Here is a 13,422-nt window from a genome sequence, read left to right as displayed (position 1 = left end):
CTCATAAAAAGGATCGCCGCCCAGTGCTAGCCCTGACCTCCATGATGTCAATGTCATTGTGCAAGTGCAGCTAAGCTAAGCCTCAAAATAAAACAAAGAAGCACTGCCTCTCAGCACCACACACATTTCTTCTCTTCCAGTATGTACCATCCAGAGCCTTTTGGTGTTCCTGCTAACGGCTTGTTATTTCAGAATGTAGCTTCCGAAGGGGGAGGGAGCAGAAAAATCATCCTTGCATGTTCTGTGCTCTGAGCAAGTGCAGTCGTGGCTGCTGCAAGTCTTAGCGTTATTTAGGTCAGCGTCCTAAAGACAGCCTGTATCGTTCGAGAGAGCGATGCATCCAGAGGATCCCAGCACCAATTTTATTTTTCTGTTCTGATTCTGCTCTGCTTCCTAAATTTAAGACAATTCTTTCACATTTTGAGAACATTCTGTCTGCCATCCTGCACTGCAGCTGCATTGAGCAGGATGCATTGACGCTGCTTGGTTCAAGGTTATGCAGCAGGAATTCAGACAGCTGATCATGCATTCTTCCGCAAGCTTGCCGGCACCATCTAGGGTTCCGAGAACTAATCCAACATTTTATACCCTCCTTCAGAATAATTCTGACTTTACAGTAGCCTGGCAGCCTTTTGGTTGCTGCTGGTGCTGCTGGCGTTAGCAATTCTGTGAAATGAACAATCTACAAAAAACGCATCCCAGACCAGATACATACTGTATTGGAAGCTTTCTTCAAGAGGAGGACACGACAGTCTTCGTTCCAGCCTATTTTCTTCCTTAGCCCAAGGACTGTTTGATTCGCAGAAGCAGAAGAACACATTCATTGTGCAGCAGCTCTGCTTAAGTGTACAAAATGCCTTCGACTGCCTGGTTGCAGAATTTGGAGTTTGCTGAAAACACTGGTTAGTGATTGGGCTCATCTTGCATCACCAGTTGATGACATTTTTCTTTGTTCCCTCCTACCCAGTTGAACCAAGACTCTGAGGCTGATATGCAATGTCACGTACAACATTACTCAGACACTGCATTTAAGGTGAGCTGTCCCCTGCCTCCTCCTTCCCTAGCGCTCCTGTGCTGCATGCAGTGCGTATCTTGCTTCCGTGAGCCTAAGATGGCAGGCAGGATTAGCCGTGCCTGTGCTGGGCGTGCATGCTGTGTATAGAATTCATTACATGTTTCAGATGTGAGTATGTAAATGCTCTCTGTGCCGTGTCATCTGGTCGCGAGGACTTGCTTTTGCCTCATTACAGCCTGGGAGATTTCAGCATCACCTTTCCGTTCCGATTCATTTGCTTCTGGATGTTTGCTTTTCGTCACATTCAAAATAGGCTTTTACTTTTTTTTTTTTTTTAAACAAAGCAACCAAAAAAGCCCTCAAAACAAAACATCAACAACGAAAAACTCTGCTCCCAGATGGTTGTCTTCCATTCTTCTTGCATTTGCTAGCTTTTAAATAATGTATGTTGTATTGTTAATTAATGTGAATATCAAATTGAACCCTGGAAACTTACATATTTATTATGCAGGTAGGAGGCAAGGTGGAATCTATTTTTAACGCTCATACGCTCTGTGGCGTGCAGACGACTTAGGCTCTCAAAATGGTATTTTCAGTACTGGTGTCAGTGGGTTGATTTTCAGAGCATGTGATAGTGGTCTTTGCAGTGGTCAGCTCCGGGCTTTGAACTCTCAGAGGAGGCAGGGGGGAAAACTCAACACCCCACCTCCTTGAGTGCAGCCTCGGAGAAACCGTGGATGAGAAATTTCTTTCTATCCGGTGCTGTTTTCCTGGTGATAAATTCAGTTCTCGTGATCACAGCACATCCAAGCTGTTCTGCGTATGATGATGATGATTTTATTTATTTATTTTGGGTGACAATTGCATCTAAAACTTGTGAGCAACAAGACGGAAAAATCAGTTGGTCTCCGTCGCATTCCTTAAAGATGGCTGAGTGTCTTCCCGTGCCAGCACTGCATCAAGTGATGCATACAGGTAGGTTGACATTTGCATGTTTTATAGATTTTTTTTCTTGGAGCCGTGCAATAAGAGCATTAGATGGATTAAAATATGACTTTTAATATAAAAATTAAATGAGCCAGTTGTAATCTTTTGGGGGGAGGATGAATGGCATTAAATTGGATAGCCTCTCCTACTGATATACTATATCAATCTGTAGTGCTTGTAGACTTATAAAATGACCCTAAGGGTAAGACATTTCTTTTCTTTCAAAAAAAATCATCTTTATGATAGGTGTGGCGCTACTAGGCAACAAAAGGATTTTTTGAAAAGTCTGCTGATTCAACTCCATTTCAGCTTGCAACTGAAAATAAGTGGGTTTCTGGAGATATTGTGAAGAGCGCAAACAGGCTTAATACAAAACATTAAAAATATTTAAAATTTCAAAAGCGGTCTTTAAGCGTGTTAGATGAAAGGTTAAAGATGAAGCTTTGCCAGCTCCCCAAAGCCATTTTAGAACCTGCTCAAGGATAAAGACATTATCTGAATGTCTATGACTTGGAGGACTAAGGAACTGTAATTTTTAAGGGGGAAAATATTAAATCTAGATGACCCTGAAAGAAGAAACAGAGTTTCCCGAACCTTTCAAGTGGTTGACTTGCAGCTGTGGTTATAGCAGTACCAAATTTCGGCACTTCCAAAAAAAAATTCTCATGGGCTCTTTTCCTTTGAGCATAACTCCTCAAAATATATTTTAGTTTCAAATCAACACTGGGCCCAGAACATGTTTCCTTGGTAACCAAATCCCATTTAAAAATGCAATAACAGTAATGCAAAAGCAGGTCTCTTTTTAAAAAAAGTAACAAACAAACAAATGTTTAATGAAGTTTTTTCAGTTCCTTTTCCACCCATACCAAGAGTCTGAACTGGTTTTAAACGTTTTTCATCGCGGGCTCTAAGTCTTAAAAATTAAGCCAGCTATCTACTCTTACAGAGAAAGCTTGCACAATGAGAGCTTTTTTCCCTTCCTTCTTTTTACTCACTACTTTCAAAATGAAGGTTTTCTCTGTAATGTGCTCCAAAATGCGAGCCTCGGTCTGTGCTTGTAGTTTCATTATCACACGTTCACCAGCGCCACTGAGACAAAAGGTAATTTAGAAATTCGGAGAACCAGAGAATGCTTCTGATCTGGTTTTTCCCGATCCCCCACTGGAAACCTGAGTGCTCCGTAGAGTAGGGCCCACCCCAAGCCCATCCCCGTTGGGAATTGCACGTGGAGCCTTTGCGGAACATCTTTGTGGGTAGGTGCATTCATTCGGAGGAAGATGGTGCCAAGCCTGCATCCCTGAGCTTTGTTCTGGTGTGAAGAGAGTTGAGATTCAGGACCATCTTGTAAACACTTGCTTTGTTCTAGCAGTTTTTCTACTTTCCACAGCATTGTCTGCAAAAAAATAAAATTTCTTGCGAGCTAAAGGTTTTTTGCTGCTGTTGTTGTTGTCTTGGGTTGGTTTGCTTTCGTGTGTGTGTGTGGGGGGGGGAGACCAACTTAAATATCTTGCTTGGCATTTTTCTGACTCAATGACATCACGTGATTCTTCTCAGTGATTTCATTCTCTGGCTGTCATGAAATGTTCTTCCTGCAAGACCTTTTATTGTGGAGGAGCTGTTTGGGGGCCATTTTCCTTTTAACTTAAAATGAATGAGTACATTGAACATAGCATCAATCAGAAGATCGTGAAGGAAAATGCCAGAAATTGGTTTCAGAATTGCCTATTTATTTTAGTACCAGTAGCATTAATCGTTGCAGCAGGATCAAGCTAATTGTCATTCTCTCTTGAGCAAATAATGAGCCAGGCATTTGTAATTAAAACACTATTGCTATTCAGAAAGATTACAACTACAGTGTCTTCTATTTTGATAGGCCAGTACAAATTAATAATTTTGAACTGATTTGAATCTTAATTACAAGATTATATAGAATACGATGGATTTGTTTTACCATAAAAAATGAATGCCTTATAGGTTCGATACTGCCTTTCTGCTTTATCAAATATTAATCCTTTTGTTTTTAACTCAAGCACAGTTGGTTGCATCATCTTGTTTGGATTTGTATACCTAATGAATTTTTTTTTTGGGGGTGGCATTTCTCATTTAATGTTACTCTTGCTCTTGCCTGTGAGAATTTTCACCACAATTCAAGGAGCTAGAAAACCAAGGAAGACTGTTAGGAAGTGCACTGTACCATTGTCAGTCTAATAAGAGACCAACGAACAGAAGAACAATTATTAAGACTTAGCTGTGTTGTGCTCACATGTTTTGCCTTCTTGTTTCACAGAAATGTGTGCAAGCTACAAAGCCTTCTTAAACATACCTGTTTAAAATATTATTGAATTTCCTAAATTAGTCGGGCGAAGTGCTGCTTCCTCCCCATTGTAGAGGATGGCACTTTGCACCTCCAGGTGTTAATGTAAGAGACTGTGTTGAAACCCTGGCTAAAGTGTTTGTCACAGGCGGGCCAGAGCAGGTGCGGCAGGCAGAAAGCACAAGCAGATGCTTTGTTCTCACCAAAACAAAATGGGCAAATGTGTGGTTTTCTGCCTGAATGATTTATAGTATAGAATTCTCAACTCCTTTTTCCTTGGGGAATAGGAAATGCTTTTCAAAGATTTAACTCATTGCATCTCTCAACAATCTTATAATTGCATCACCTATGAGGTGATATTGATCATTTAGCACCCATTTTTATGGATCCCCTATTAAAAAAAGAAAATAAACTCACTGCAATCAAAATCCCACCTCATAGTGATCCTATATCCTGTTCAAGGCTGTAAGTCTTTAAAAAAAAAAAAGGCTGTAAGTCTTTAAAAAAGAAAAAATGCTGTAAGTCTTTCTGGAAGCAGATTGCCTCATCTTTCTCCCAGGGAGCAGCTGATGGGTTTGAACCACAGACTTTGTGGTTAGCACTTCAACGCTTACCTGACAGAGTCACCAGGGCTCAACCATGACTTAGAGACCTTTCTCGGGTTGATATTGAGAAACAAGATCTAGTACCTTGCTCTTCAGTACTAAATGATGCTAGACCTTTAACTTCCTGGTTCATCCGAGGGAAATGCTATCCTTAACAACAACCTTGGTAACCAAACATCAAGCACATTATTGGATGTCAGGTTCTACTCCAGAGCCAGGGACTATAGTAATGAACACGACAGTCCCTGGTCTACTTCTTAGGGGTCGCCATCTACTTGGGGGCAGACAAAATACATATGAGAGCAAAGAACTAAAACAGACAAGTGCTGTGAAAAAAACAGTAAGAGGAGTAGAACTACTTCAGAATAGCTGGCCAGGGAAAGGCTTCCTGAGGAAGGGCATTTAATGCGTGATGGGAGGAGTCCCATCTTCCCTCTACCAGGGAAGAGGTAGTCGGGACCTGTGTTTGCCAGAGGAGTGTTCACGCCCCAACTGTAGGCTTTCCTAGCTTCCTTCAGGTGTCACCGGCTCAGTCTTCAGGTTCAACAACTGATGGATGAGCCTTGCTGGGATCAGCTTCCACCACAGTGAGAGGGCTGGCCAGGCCCCTGTGCTGAACTTAGCTAGTCAGATTCTGAGGACTGGGTGCCCTTGGCCCAGGCAGCCCCGAAGCCTGCCTGAGAAGATACCATGTGACAGCCAGCATTGCTGTCCTTGAAGATGATACAATTTTGGCACCAGTTCGGCGCAAGCCCGAGAAATGTTCAGAAGAACAGCTTCTCAGAACAAGGACGTTTCTCGAAAGGCATTTGTTGTATATTTTCATGAAACCACCAGAATTTAAACACATTCGGCAAAACTTTAAGATACCTCTTTGCTTTCCTTTTCCCCTAAGGTAAATGGAGCAATGGTCTGTTTCATCTTGACAACCGATTGTCCCTGTCCTCTCTCACCACCATTTGCCAGGTTCCACAGAAGGCTTCTACTGGCTGGTGGCCTTCTAAATATTTCACTACTTGGAGTTTTTCTTTTCTTTATTTTTTTTAATTAGATAAAATAGCACTAAGAAATTTCTTAAGAACCAAGAGCCTGCTGATGAAGATAGGAGAACAAAGGAATGGGTTTACTTAACTGTCTGGCCTTTGAGACGGATTCGTACATTTGGCAGCAAATGCAATCACAGTTCGAGGTAGCCTACTGGCACTCCGGATGTGTCCTCCTTAGACCTCAGTATATTCTGAGGGGCTCTGACCCCTATCCCTGCATGGTTTAAGAAAAGCTTGTTTGTGAATATGGTCCATCAGCAGAGGAGGAAACCTCCAGAATGGACGGAGCTCACCTCTGGGAGCATTTGCTGGGCCTCTACTGTGCGAAGGTACCGCTGCAGCCCAGGTAGACTGGGATCTGCTATCCATGTGGAAGGTAGGCCTAGGGCAGCAGTTCTCAACCTGCGGGTCGTGACCCCTTTGCGGGGGGGGGGGTGGGTCGGGCAACAACCCTTTCACAGGGGCTGCCTAAGACCATCGGAAAACACATAAATATTTCACAATATATATTTACTTATTGTTTTGTGATTAATCACTATGCTTTAATTATGTTCAATTTGTAACAATGAAAATACATCCTGCATATCAGATACTTGCATTACAATTCATAACAGTAGCAAAATTACGGTTATGAAGTAGCAACGGAAATCATTTTATGGTTGGGGGTCACCACCACATGATGAACTGTATTAAAGGGTTGTGGCATTAGGAAGGTTGAGAACCACTGGCCTAGGGCATCGAAACCAAACTCACTGCCGTCGGGTCCAGTCCCACTCACAGGGAGCCTAGAGGACAGGGGAGAACTGATCCTGTGGGTTCCTAAGACTATAATTCTTTACTGGAACAGAACGCCCCACCTTTCTCCCATGGAGTGGCTGGTGGTTTTGAGCCGACGACTTTGCAAGTCACAGCCCAAAGCATGACCAGGCACAATTGTGTCTTTCCAGTTGGACAAGGCGACGAATGATGTTTTCTTAGTGTCTTTTTATACTGTTCCTTGAAGGCCAAAGGAGCCCTGGTGGCATTGTAGTTAAATCACTTGCCTGCTAGCCAAAAGGTTGGCGGTCCAAACCTTCCTGCCGCTCTTAGAGAGGATGAGGAGGCTGTCAGCTTCCATAGAAATGACGGGCTTGGAAATCCTGTGGGGGCAGTTCTCAGTCTGATAGGGTGCTTGACTTGACCAACTGCAATGGGTTTTCTTGGAGGCCAGCCTTCAGTTTGAGGGTCATCTCTGCTGATGGCAAGGACAGCTCCTTATTGGTGCTCTGTGTCTCACCACCTTCCCGAGATGCCTTGGCTCCTAATATGTCACCGTATGTCTAGCTGCCCTGCTCCAAGCTGGTCCGCCTGCCTTGCCAGGTGACCTCGATAGCAGCTGCCACTCTTCCGCATTCATGAGCAGATGTTAGTTGTGAAGCCCTTGAATGCAAACATGTGAATTTGTGATGCAGGCACCCATGCCTTGGTTTTTTTACCTTCCCAGGAGGACAATAAAGTCTCTGTGTGGGCTGCTTTGCAGAAAGCTTTCTCGGCAGCAGGTAAAATCACAGACTAGTTGCCACAGCACTGGTCTCCGTCCGGTGGTCCCGGCATGGCATGGCTGTGGCCTAAATGTCTCCTTGACCCAAAAATTGCTCTCCGGGCCTTGAAGCCCATCTTGCAGCGTTCCCCTGCCTCTGCAACCCTGCCAGCTCAGGGTTCAAGTCTGGCCTGGTGTCTGCAATGGCCGCATTACAAAAGGCTCTGCCTGTGGAGGGATTGGAACGCGCCTGCGTAAATCTGATTTCTGTGTTCTTGAAGAGCAGCGCGGGCTCTCGTGGTTTCCTGCAAATACTGAAAGAAGCCTCTTCCTTACCCCATGGCCATTGCTGCCAGAAGGATATTTTGAAATCCCCTTTCTTTTCGCCTGCAAAAATCTCCCAGCCGGGTCTGAGGCCTTGCTCTAATTAAGGCCGCTCAGTGTTGTTCTCCTTCCCCAGCAGCGCCGGTCCAAGCTCCAAGTCCCTACCCCGAGGGCCTTACAAACCAGCAAGCCCAGAAACAAAAGCCACCAGCTGAGCATGTGCTGAAGTCCCAGAAGGGCAGTGCCCCTGTAAGTGCCCCCTCCCCCAGCTCTTTCTTTAGCCCAGGGAGGGGACAGGAGAACCTTTAGTAGGGGAAGGTCCAGGGTGGCATCACTGAAAAATTCTCGGAATCACGCAGGGGGAGGGTGTGGAAAAGAACGGGGTGGCAAAATGGAAAGATGTTGCAGACTGAGAGGGCAGCAAGGGGGCTGAGTGAGGGGGCACAGAAACAAAGAAAGGGGGAGCCCAGGGCACAGTCCCAGGGAGGTGGGCAAAATGCTGACGTGCAGGGTGCAAGGGAGGCTGAGTGCTGGAGGGCCATGTCACTGCAGAGAAGGCTGAAAGGCCAGCTTCTGTTGAAGCCTGCATGTTCCGGATGATGCTCTCTCCGGGTTCCATTGCGACACCTTCCTCGTTGCTGGATTGTCCCCCTGTGGCAAGTCTGAGGAGCCTACAGAGTGATGCCTCTAATGATGACCGGTCCCAAAGTCTGAGGAGGTTTCCACGGCAAGCCTGCCTCTCTGCAGGCTGAGCCCCAGCGTGCACTCTGCTCCTGACCGCGCTGCCACATCTGGATGAAACCCGAACTGAGCAGCCTTCTTACCCAGCCTGGACCAGGTGTTTCTGGATCTTCTCAAAGACCAGGCTAGAGATATAGCCAAAAATGTCTGCTTCTCACCACAGGCTTTAGAGATTCTTTACTCCAAAGTCACACTGCTCGCAGACCTGCTGCCCAGCCTTGGGAACCCCCAAAGCTTGTTCTCTCTTTCTCCTCACCAGCCTGGCTCTCCGCCCCATGGTCTGCTCTCAGCCTTGCACTTCTTGCTTAGCTCGTATGCCCTCATAGCCTGTGCCTGCTCTGGATTCTCTTCGGGAGGAAATTGTGACCCAGAAAAGTTGTGACAAGTTGTGTCAAGCTGAGAGAGAGTTAAATGGCAGACCCATGTTTGCCGTCTAGTCTAGTCCTCTTACTGCTAACCCAGAAAGCCCAGTTCTAAACTGTGGTTGGCAGCCTCCTTCTGTAAAGAGCCAGATAATAAGTATTTTAGGCTCTGGGGGTTCAAGAGACAAAAATCAGGGTACTATGTAATCACATATATAGCAAATATACCGAAACCAAACTGAATCAATTCCAACTCATAACCACCCTCTAGGACAGGGTAGACTGCGTCAGTGGGTTTCCCAAACTGTAAGTCTATGCGAGCAGACAGCCTCCTGGTTTTCCTGTGGAGTGGCTGGTGGACTCTAACTGCCGATCTTGTGGATTCGCAGCTCGATGCAGAGTCACGTCCACATGTAAATGACTGGGGCTGTGTTCCAATACAACTTCGTTTATGGACACTGAAATCTGAATGTTATATTCTTTTGGATTTTTCACTCACTTAAAACTGTAAAAGGCATACTTAGCTTGTGGGCCCTACACAAACAGGTATCAGACCAAATTTGTCCTGCAAGCTATGATGAGTCCTTTTCTAAACCAGTGTGCAAACTCAGGATAGAAAATTCAGGGTATAGATATTCTTTCTGCCTTTATCAAAAGCAGTCCAGAAAGTAGAAAGCAAATGTTTTGAGAATGATGATGGCAATAAACATACGAATGTGCTTGACACAATGGATATATGTATGGATAGTGATAAGAGTTGTATGAGCTCCCAATAAAATGATTTTTTAAAAAGCAGTCCTCACTGGCTGCAGCCGATACACACATTCCTGTAAGAGCAACCTGCCTCTCAGGGGAGCCCTGTGGTGTAGTGCTTACACGTGGGGCTCCTGCCTGCAGTCAGCAGTCTGAAACCACCAGCCACTCCTCAGGAGAAAGACCGGCTTCCTACTCCCGTAAAGAGCTCATCTTGGAAATGCACAAGGGCAGTTCTACCCTGGGTTGGCATAGACTCGATGGCAGTTTTTGTTTGGGGTTTTGTTGTTGTTGTTTATGTAATTGTTATATTGCATGACCTCTCTCACTATGAAAGTCAGCGTATACTTAGTGTGAAAGAATCTGGCATGTACTCGTCACTCTTTTATCATCGTGGCGAACTTTCTGCTAGTGGAGAGAATGTCTTTGTAGACAACTGGCCATCTTTTTGTAACATAATCCCAGAGTATAAGCACTGTATTACTTATTTATCATTAAATCTTTCATTAACATAACTTTACAAACTTCTCTATGAAAATCTTAAATAACGTTCTTGTTGGTGTTAGGTACCATCCAGTTGGTTCAGACTCAGAACCACCTGTGCGCAACAGAAGGAAACCCTGCCCAGTCCTGTGCCATCCTCCCAATTGTCCCCATGCCGAGCCCTTTGTTCCAGCCGCTGGACCAATCCACCTCGATGAGGGCTGCCTCTTTTTCATTGCCCCGCCACTTAACCAAGCATGTAAAAGCAGAGACACTTGAAAAACACACCAAGACACCCATATAGCTATCGCCTTGCTTCAACAATTCTCAAGTGACCAACCTTCTGAGTGTTCAAATAGGGCAGGCTAACTTTTAAGTTGACAACTTTGTATGGCCTAAGAATGATGTGATAAATATCCAAAGGGCTCTTGGCAGAAAAAAAGATTTCCTATCTCTGCTCTATGGGGTCACTACGAATTGGAATCTACTGGATGGCAGTGGTTTTGGGTTTTGATGGTTACATTGAAACCTTAGAAAGAAAGAGGAAGCAGGCGTGCTATTTGCAACGGCCCTCAGCACAAAACACAAGTCGGCAAGTGCTGTGTTGGTGGCATGTCAAGTGGACTCTGACTCACAGTGGCCTGATAGGACACAGCAGAACTGCCCCACGGTTGTAGCATAACAACAGTTGTGTGGGCGGGTTCACAATACGAGGTAGAAACAAAGAACACGGACACATGGAGAAGACCGCCTTTGTTCAGGAGCCATGCTATGCAGATGTTGAAAACGGGTCCACATTTAGAAGGGAATCATGAAAATCTTGGGACTTTGGCAAATATTTGCAAATGAAGGGTATTAAAAAATATAGAAAATGTATCGAGGTTAGCTGTTTTGACTGGAATAAACCTCTGTGAGAAAGAATAAAATGATAAGACGCTGGAGCATTTCTGGAAATTTCCAGATAGTTCCCCAGAATCAGAATGATTAAGAGAGAGAATGTATGACTGGTTATGAGGAAGGGTGGAAATTTTTGAAGGACAGGCTGATTATGTAAGTTTTCGGCTGTGGTGTTTGAAACTGTTGCGATTATATTTTAGTTATTAGTAGTAATTTAGGGAAATCTCCGTGCTTCTAGAGAAACATTTGGCTCTAATAAGAAAGAAACGCCATTGTTTGTGAATTCCCAAGTGGATGTAAAGAACCATTCGCTTGCTAAACCTCTTAGGAGGGCCAGAGCAGGTTTGACCTCGACAAGCTGTTGCAGCGTCTGATCAAGGTACCGCCTGGAACATGTTAGGATTAGCAGTTCAAGAAGGCGGGAGGTAGAGTCAGACCTGGATTTAAATCCCTTTAGGTTGTACACCATGTGACCTGGGGCAGGTTATCCAGGGAATGTTGCCAGAGTAAATAAACAGTAACTATGATTCTCTCTGTTTGCATGGCAGTTACTTAGAGCTCAGGGTACCTGAGCCCCAATAACTGAGAGGGCACTTCCTGTGTACCAAAAAACTCACTGCCATTCTGACTCAGAGCGACCCTATAGGACAGATTAAAACTGCCCCTGTAGGCTTCTGAGGCTCTAACTCCTTAAAGGAGCTGAAAAACTCCTTTATTGAACTACTGAGCTTGCAGTTACCTGCCTACCATATAACCCACTACAATACTGTGTGCCAGGCACTATTATAAACACCTTTTATGATTGATATCATTTCATTCTCAGAAATCCAACAGGAAGATACTATTACTAAAATCAATCCCATATTCTAGATGAATGAGGAGGTTAAATGACACACCTAAAGTTACCAGTGGGCAAGTTGGCATGCTGATTCCAAGTTGCCTTACTCTCCCACCTCCCCACCTTCTCAAAGGAGTGTCTCATACTCTTTCCAATTCACGGTTCTCAATCTCCGTGCTCTAGTTCTCTCGGGTGTCTTTGAATGATGTTCACAACTTCCAAAAGCCTCTATCGAAAAATTAAAAACATGCAACTAGACCATACGTTTCTTTAGGTTGGAATTCACAAGCTCTCTCAGGCAGTTACCTATACAAAAACATTGCAGGATTTCTTTCTCTCTCTCTCTCTCTCTCTTTCCTTCCCTCCTTTCTTTTTTCCCTAAATGGGAATTTGAATCATTACTTAATGAAAGCAATTTAGTGGAGGAGATCTTTCTAGCATGGGCCAAACTATGGCCAGAGAATAAAGGGTGTTTTGCATTGAGGCATTGGTTGTGTACGTGTGTATGCATGTTGCTCAAACAGCCAACATGCAAAAACCCTGCCTTTATTTTTAACTTCTGCGATGCTTCAATTTGACTAGGAGACCACAAAGTATTAAAAATATTTTCCTTGATTGTGATAAAATGTCTTGCTTGAATCGCATTTCATATTTGAGTCTTACTTATTCATCAAAACCATCACACTCTCAAAACGGGGTCAGGAATTGGGAAGCTGATTACAAGAGCTGCTTCCAGGCTACACACAAGATGTAAATCAAGTACAGAGCAGGTTTTTTGTCCTTGTAAGTTGTCGCCCAGAAACGAAGTCTTTTTAAAGAAATTGTTCAAACAGCACTCGGGTCTTTTCAGGACCCAGGCAACATGGGCGATGTGGGTGGGACAAAACAAGCAAACAAAACGTATACATTAGAGAGCACTCGCACTTTCCCTGTGATCTTGGACAAACCATGGGAAGGCAGCAGGCAGTTGGTGCCTTTTGGTTTGGCCTGGTTCTTTTGTGTGAAATTGTTCTGAGCCCACGTTGGGGAAGATCTGCCTAGGCCTCTCCTGCTGGTTACGGTGACTGGTGACGCGGTTCCGAGAATTGGATGAAATTAGAACTACACGTGCCTTTCTCCAAGCCATCCTCTCCCCTAGTGTGGGGCTTGGATGTTGTCTGGGGTCTGACTGGGGGATCCAAGGTCCCTTTTGCGGACCGGACCTGGCTCGGTTCTGACGTCCAGCAGGTTCTAAGGAGTGCCCTCCACTGCCCTTGCCGGAGGAAGCGGTGTCTGCTGCCCTCACTGTGGGGTCTGGGGGTTCAAGGGCTTGTTGTGGGTCCCATGTTGTCCCCTGAGTGGGGCCTGGACCCTGGAGGGTCGTGGGTCCTTTGTGGGCTCCCCGCCACCCCTGGGTAGAGTCCAGAGGCTCCTGGCACCCCCGCCCCCAGACCTCTCCCCCTCCCCACTGGTGGTTACATTGAAACCTTAGAAAGAAAGAGGAAGCAGGCGTGCTATTTGCAACGGCCCTCAGCACAAAACACAAGTCGGCAAGTGCT

The 13,422-nt window shown here is 45.0% G+C and overlaps 1 protein-coding gene across 2 annotated transcripts in view; it reads left to right on the top strand.

The window, feature by feature from the left end:
• The first annotated feature begins 263 nt into the window (after positions 1-263).
• ZBTB38 (zinc finger and BTB domain containing 38) overlaps positions 264-13,422 on the top strand; it is an 80,087-nt gene continuing 66,928 nt past the window's right edge. Inside the window, exon 1 of one of the 2 annotated variants that reach the window (XM_045287470.1) lies at positions 264-1,033. The gene's annotated coding sequence lies outside the window, so the exon portion shown is untranslated. The other variant, XM_004712110.2, reaches the window with a different exon arrangement.

Source organism: Echinops telfairi, unplaced genomic scaffold (assembly GCF_000313985.2).
Source record: "Echinops telfairi isolate 266 unplaced genomic scaffold, ASM31398v2 ScPeMD7_16;HRSCAF=60, whole genome shotgun sequence".
NCBI lineage: Eukaryota > Metazoa > Chordata > Mammalia > Afrosoricida > Tenrecidae > Echinops > Echinops telfairi.
Note: the sequence above shows the minus strand (reverse complement) of the source record. Positions and strands in the feature narration are given on the sequence as shown.